At 42.3% G+C, this 5,863-nt stretch overlaps 1 long non-coding RNA gene across 1 annotated transcript; it reads left to right on the top strand.

The window, feature by feature from the left end:
• Positions 1-3,861: 3,861 nt before the first annotated feature.
• LOC136751767 (uncharacterized) lies at positions 3,862-5,652 on the top strand. Its single transcript, XR_010817063.1, has 2 exons — positions 3,862-4,039; positions 4,454-5,652. It is a non-coding gene; the product is annotated as an uncharacterized LOC136751767 (long non-coding RNA).
• The last annotated feature ends 211 nt before the right edge of the window (positions 5,653-5,863 follow it).

Raw genomic sequence — 5,863 nt, 5'->3', positions numbered from 1 at the left:
ATCATTAAAAAAACAAAATAAACAAACACATTAAATCACTTACACAACACATAAACAACAATGAGGAATCGTTGCATCTTTGACAGCATCTATCTCAGATAAAGAAGTTATACCTTTATCTACAGTTTAACAGGATTATGACCAGCCCACACCAGAGGACTTTCAGGTCATTGAAACCGTAACTATCACTCACAGTAACTTTACCCTGACAGGAAAAACTAAAAATTCAGGTGTCTACCCTGCCAGTTTCAACTGACAAATTAGCAGATTAGCAGATAATCAGAGCAGGAACGGGACTGCAGGGGAGTGTGGGATGAGGGGCAGAAAATGTAGACTGTAGGGGCCTTTTCAGATGTTTACTAAAACAACTACTAGAATTACTAGAATAAAAAAAGATCAATGGGGATTAATAAATGAACCTTAACTTTAATTTGATTACAAAAATGATTACAAAAATTACATTTCAATTATAAAAATTAACATTTCATACTTTGGTTACAAACTGGATCACACAGATCAGATGAGTGAAACAATGTGTCACTTTTTGGATCATTTCCATTTCCCTAATTGATGAGTTCATGGAGTGTTAAAAAGACAGACCACCAAAGGATACAGAGGTGCTTTTGGGTATTTGAAATGCGCCGGTTGTCTCAGACTCCACAGCTGGGTCAGTGAATTAAGCATCTTTCTCTCCACCTGCCCTTATTTGTGCTTCCTGTTTCAATTAGTGTTCAGATATTAAGTCAGTCCTCCCATTTGTGCTGCTGTCTGTTGTCCTACACAGTACAAGTGAAGTAAAACACTTTTTTGCCGATTACCTGACAGCCCCTGGAGCGAGGAAAACTCACCCAACAATGTAATTTAACATGTTAAGATAATGATCCATGTGGTATTTGTTAACTATGCTTGTCACTTTGCTATAACAGCACAAATAAAAACCCAACTATGCCACCTCATGTTATACCAAGGGATAGGGCCTCGCATATATCAACTGTAAAAAAATATCTATTTAAAAATATATCTAACAGGATGAAAAAAAGGATGGAAAAAAAAATCTCTGTGCATTAAGTCTAAGAGCCTATAAAAGTGCTAAATTAGTCCAAGTCTCTATTCTACAACATTGGACTTGTATTAATCCTCATTAAAATGAAACAAGAATATCCCAGTCTCTCCTCCTCAAGCCTGAGAAGGAGGCTGATAAACACTGTCCTGTCCTTCACGCTCAGAAGTAGAAGATATAGTGTATTAACACTATATCTATATTGCACTTTGTATTGCACTTTTGCTGTAAGTCGCCCTGGATAAGGGCATCTGCTAAGAAATAATAATAATAATAATAATAATAATAATAATAATAATAATAATAATAATAATAATAATAATAATGCTGGTCGACTTTGGTGCTACAGGTTGTGCCCACATTATTCAGGAGCTGGGAATTGTGGGAGACAGGCTGGGCCAGCGAGTCCCCATCCCCCATGTGCACCTCTGTCTATACACAGTCTTCTTGTATTTGGTCTTGTGGCACAGATCTATAGCTCTCCGAAGCATATTAGGCTCACATAGGAAGTGTGTTTTTCCCTCTCTCAATGAGGGAATAATAATAATAATAATAATATTGCCTCACAGCTCCATGGTTCCGGGTTCAAGTCCCAGCTTGGGGGGACCTGTCTGTGAGGAGTTTGCATGTTCTCCCTGTGTTCGTGTGGGTTTTCTCCAGGCACTCTGGTTTCCTCCCACTGTCCAAGACATGCAGGTTAGGTTGATTGGTCTCACTAAATTGTGCTGTGTCTGTCTGTGAGTGTTGTCCAGTGATGGACTGGTGTCCTGTCCTCGGTGTATTCCTGCCTTGTGCCCTATGCCGGGATTGGCTCCAACTTCCCCACGATGGATGGAATAATGCTATTTCTACAATAATCTAGCTTCTGTAAGCAGGCCAATTATTTCCTTATATACAATCTTAAATAATCATATTCAAATACAATATTATGATATGCAGTATGATCAGAAAATATATTATTATGTTAGATAGGTAGGTATGTATCCTAATATTAGCTCATATACAGCTCTGGAAAAAATTAAGAGACCACTCCAAGTTCAGAAATCAATGTTAAGTGGTCTCTTATTTTTTTCCAGAGCAATATATATATATATATACAGTGGCTCTCAAAAGTATTCACCCCCCTTGGACTTTTACAACATGTAATCAGAATGGATTTAATCAGGAGTTTTTGCCACTCATCAACACAGAAAATGTCCATAATATCAAAATGAAAAACATAATCTGCAAATTGTTCGAAATAAATTACAAATACAATACAGAAGTAATCACTTGTTTTGATAGACTAGGCACAGAACAGAAGAACCCAGGTGTGGAGAGGCAAATAAGAGTCAAAACAGGCGAGGGTCGAGAGCTGGCAAACAGGATCTGTGGGAATAGGCAAAAGAGTCGTCAAGGGGGCAGGCAGGAGGCCAGGCAAGCATAGCAGGGCTTTCACCTGGTAAGCTGGTCCATCATGAAGGTCCAAGGGAGGCGGAGGTGGCTCACTGGAAGTAGCCAGCTGAAGGATAGACTGTGCAGGGTCCGAGTGCACCGGTTTCAACATCAACACATGGAAGGTGGGGGAGATCCTGTAATGTGGAGGTAATTGCAGCTGGCAAGCAACTGGATTTATGCGGCGCAGTACCTTAAAGGGGCAGATGAACCATGGGCTGAGCTTTTTTGAAGGAAGACGGAGGTGAATGTCCCTGGTGGAGAGCCAGACCTCTTGCCCCGGCTGATACTGTGGTGCCGGGCGCCGGTGTCAGTTGGCTTCAATCCACTGATGCTGAATTGCTCTTTGTAAATGCATGTGAGCCCTCTGCCATACGTCCACGCTGCGGCGAAGCCAGTCATCCACTGCCAGAACATCTGAGGACTTCTCTGTCCATGAGAATAAAGGTGGTTGGTACCCTAAGACACACTGAAAGGGCGACAGACCAGTGGAGGAGCTGATCAAGGAGTTCTGGGCACATTCTGCCCAAGGCAGAAACCGACTCCAGTCCTGTTGGTTGTCGCTGCAGTAAGAGCACAGGAACTGGTCGATCTCCTGATTGAGACTGCCCATTTGACAGAGATGTTAAGCACTTTACAGAATGCAGTCCAGACATGTGAGATGAATTGCTATCCCCTGTCAGAGACAATGTCTTTAGGCAGATCATACACTCAAAAGACATGGTGAAACAAAAATTTGTAGCAAGGGTGGTCGGAAGCCCCTTCAAGGGCACCAGTTTACACGCCCTGAAAAAAACAATCAACAGCCACTAGGATGTGTATCCTTGAGAACTGGGAAGATCCGTAATGAAGTCTATTGCCATGTGGGACCAGGGCCGATGTGGGATGGGGAGAGGTTCCAATAAGCCAGCGGGGAGCTGTTGCAAGGCTTTTGACTGAGCACAGGACACACAGGCGTTGACGAACTAAGTCACGATGTAACACTTTTAGTGTTCATTTTGTTGATTCATTGTGTTATTCTTCACTTTATTTTTGCACTTTTATTCACTGATTTGTTTTTTATTTAATTTGTTACACTTTTGAATTGGGGATTGGGTTCACCTGGGGATAGTTGTGAACAGCAATTTGACTCTATTGAATGAGTTGGAAAGAACAGGATTGGTTGAAAATAACTGGCTTCACCCCTAAACACACCTAGCAGTGTTTAAAAGGCAGATCCACTCAAGTTAGTGGAAGCTGCCTGTCTGAGACTGGATGTTTTATATTGAAGGTTGGTTTGGGGTTATACAGGGTTTTGTGTGGGTTTTAACTGACAAATAACTTGGAAGCTGCCTGTCTGAGACTGCATGTTTTATATTGAAGGTTCTTGGTTCCTGTCCTGTCCTGTCCTGGCTGTGTTGCTGTGTCGCTGTGTTGCTGTCTTATACTGTGAGCCTTCACATGTGTGCTGAGTCTTGCTGATCCCGCTTTGACCCATGCCCTACAGTGGAAAGAGCAAGCCATAAGAAGAGAAGAGAGACCATTGGACTGAACTCTGTGAGGACGGTAGGCAGGCTGGAACCAAAGTGCAGCAGCTCTTTTATTTATTTTAATTGCTTTTATTATCCTAACTGGTTTTGTTTATTTTAGTTGTCTCAGCCTTTTGTATTTTTAGTTTATTAGGGAGAACTACAGTACTGCTTACCTCTAGTGCTCTCTAACACACCTGCCTGTAGTGGGGTGTACTACATAACACACCAGTATCTATAGTCAGATTTGGTGACATAATTGGGAAAACTAAATAGGCTAAAAGCACAGTATAGCTGGGTTGCCTGTGATATAAAGTTAAGTGGGATTGGGCAGAGGCTAGGCAACTCTTATAGTTGTTAGCCTTATTACATGGTGCTTCAGGGCCTTTACAATCCCAGAATTACTCCCACTGAATTTTTGTGATTTTATTGTTTTTATTTATTTTTTTAGCTCCCTTTCTGTTCCTTTGTAAACATCCTGAATTTCATGGGGCGCGTGGAGACTGGGACAAAGGTTCAAGAAGCTGGGCATTGAGGTGTAGCGGTGACGATTCGAGGGCTTGGGTGATCTGCACCATGATGTCCCAGCAGATCGCAGCGACGATGCCTGATGAGGGCAGGATAAGTGCTGTAACAGCAGGTGTAGTGATGGAGTCAGTTTGCCGGGATAATGCATCTGCCTTGATGTTCTTGGATCCAGGTCTGTGAGAGCATAAAATCAAACTGGGTCAGTACCAGGAATGGATGGTGTGCCCCCTCATGCCAGTGTCACCACTCCTCCAAGGCCAGCTTCATGGCCAAGAGTTCCCGGTTGCCAATGTCGTAATTTCTCTCTGCTGCAGACAGCTTCCGGGAAAAAAAGGCACAAGGGTAAAGTTTCACTGGCTTACCGTGCCTTTGGGACAAGACAGCCCCTACAATGGATTCGGAGGCATCGACCTCAACCACAAAGGGAAGTGTTGGATCTGGGTGCTTCAAGATGGGTGCTGTGGAAAACAGAGTCTTTCATTGCTGAAAGGCTGAGGTGGTCCAGGCCAAAGAGCGCTTTGCACCCTTCAGGAGGGAAGTGAGGGGTGAGGTGACTGTAGAGCCGTTATTAATGTTTTATATAAACTGTATTATGTTTTATATTAATAGTAATATGCAGACCAAGCAAAGTAAATGTATTATGCCAGCAAAAATCACTTTGCAAGTTTTTCAGGGCATACCCTCTAGACATGCCTGTCAATAATAAAAGGATCAAATTGCAGAGAGAGAGAGGGCCCACAGCTGTTTGTTAAAAGTCTGTTTGTGGACTTAATCTTTTCTCCACATAGGCAGGAACTGTTTTTGTTAATGAGCGATTGATAATTGTTAAATGACGACCGTGGGATCGAATCTTCCTGGTGCACATCAAAGGAAGACATATGTTCTTTGGATACCACACTTCTCCCGAGGAAGACTACCATGAACATTACAAGGGTCAGAAATCTGACCTCAAGATAACACTCTGGGAAACCCCCAGTGATTGACCCAGCCCACAGACCCAAATGTCTTGCAATGTTTAAAAGCTGTATACTTTTGATATTCAGTGAGAGTCCCTATTGAGGTGGGAAGCTTCCATGTCGGGCCCCTTCCAGGCCTGGCATGTTAAATAAATAAATGTTAATATCAATGCATTAAGACTGGGTTCTTCACGACAGTCCTGAAATTGCGAATTAATCGACGAGTGAGCCTGCCACAGCCACATTGGAAAGAGGAATCGAAAGATTGTATATGTCATAATTATATATATATATATATATATATATATATATGTTATGCCCCGTGTATTTTCAACGTAGGTCATGTCTGCCTAAAACTGCATGCATCCATTTTTCCC

This window comes from Amia ocellicauda, chromosome 6 (assembly GCF_036373705.1).
Source record: "Amia ocellicauda isolate fAmiCal2 chromosome 6, fAmiCal2.hap1, whole genome shotgun sequence".
Lineage (NCBI taxonomy): Eukaryota > Metazoa > Chordata > Actinopteri > Amiiformes > Amiidae > Amia > Amia ocellicauda.
The sequence above is the reverse complement of the archived record's forward strand: the minus strand, read 5'-3'. Positions and strand labels throughout refer to the sequence as shown.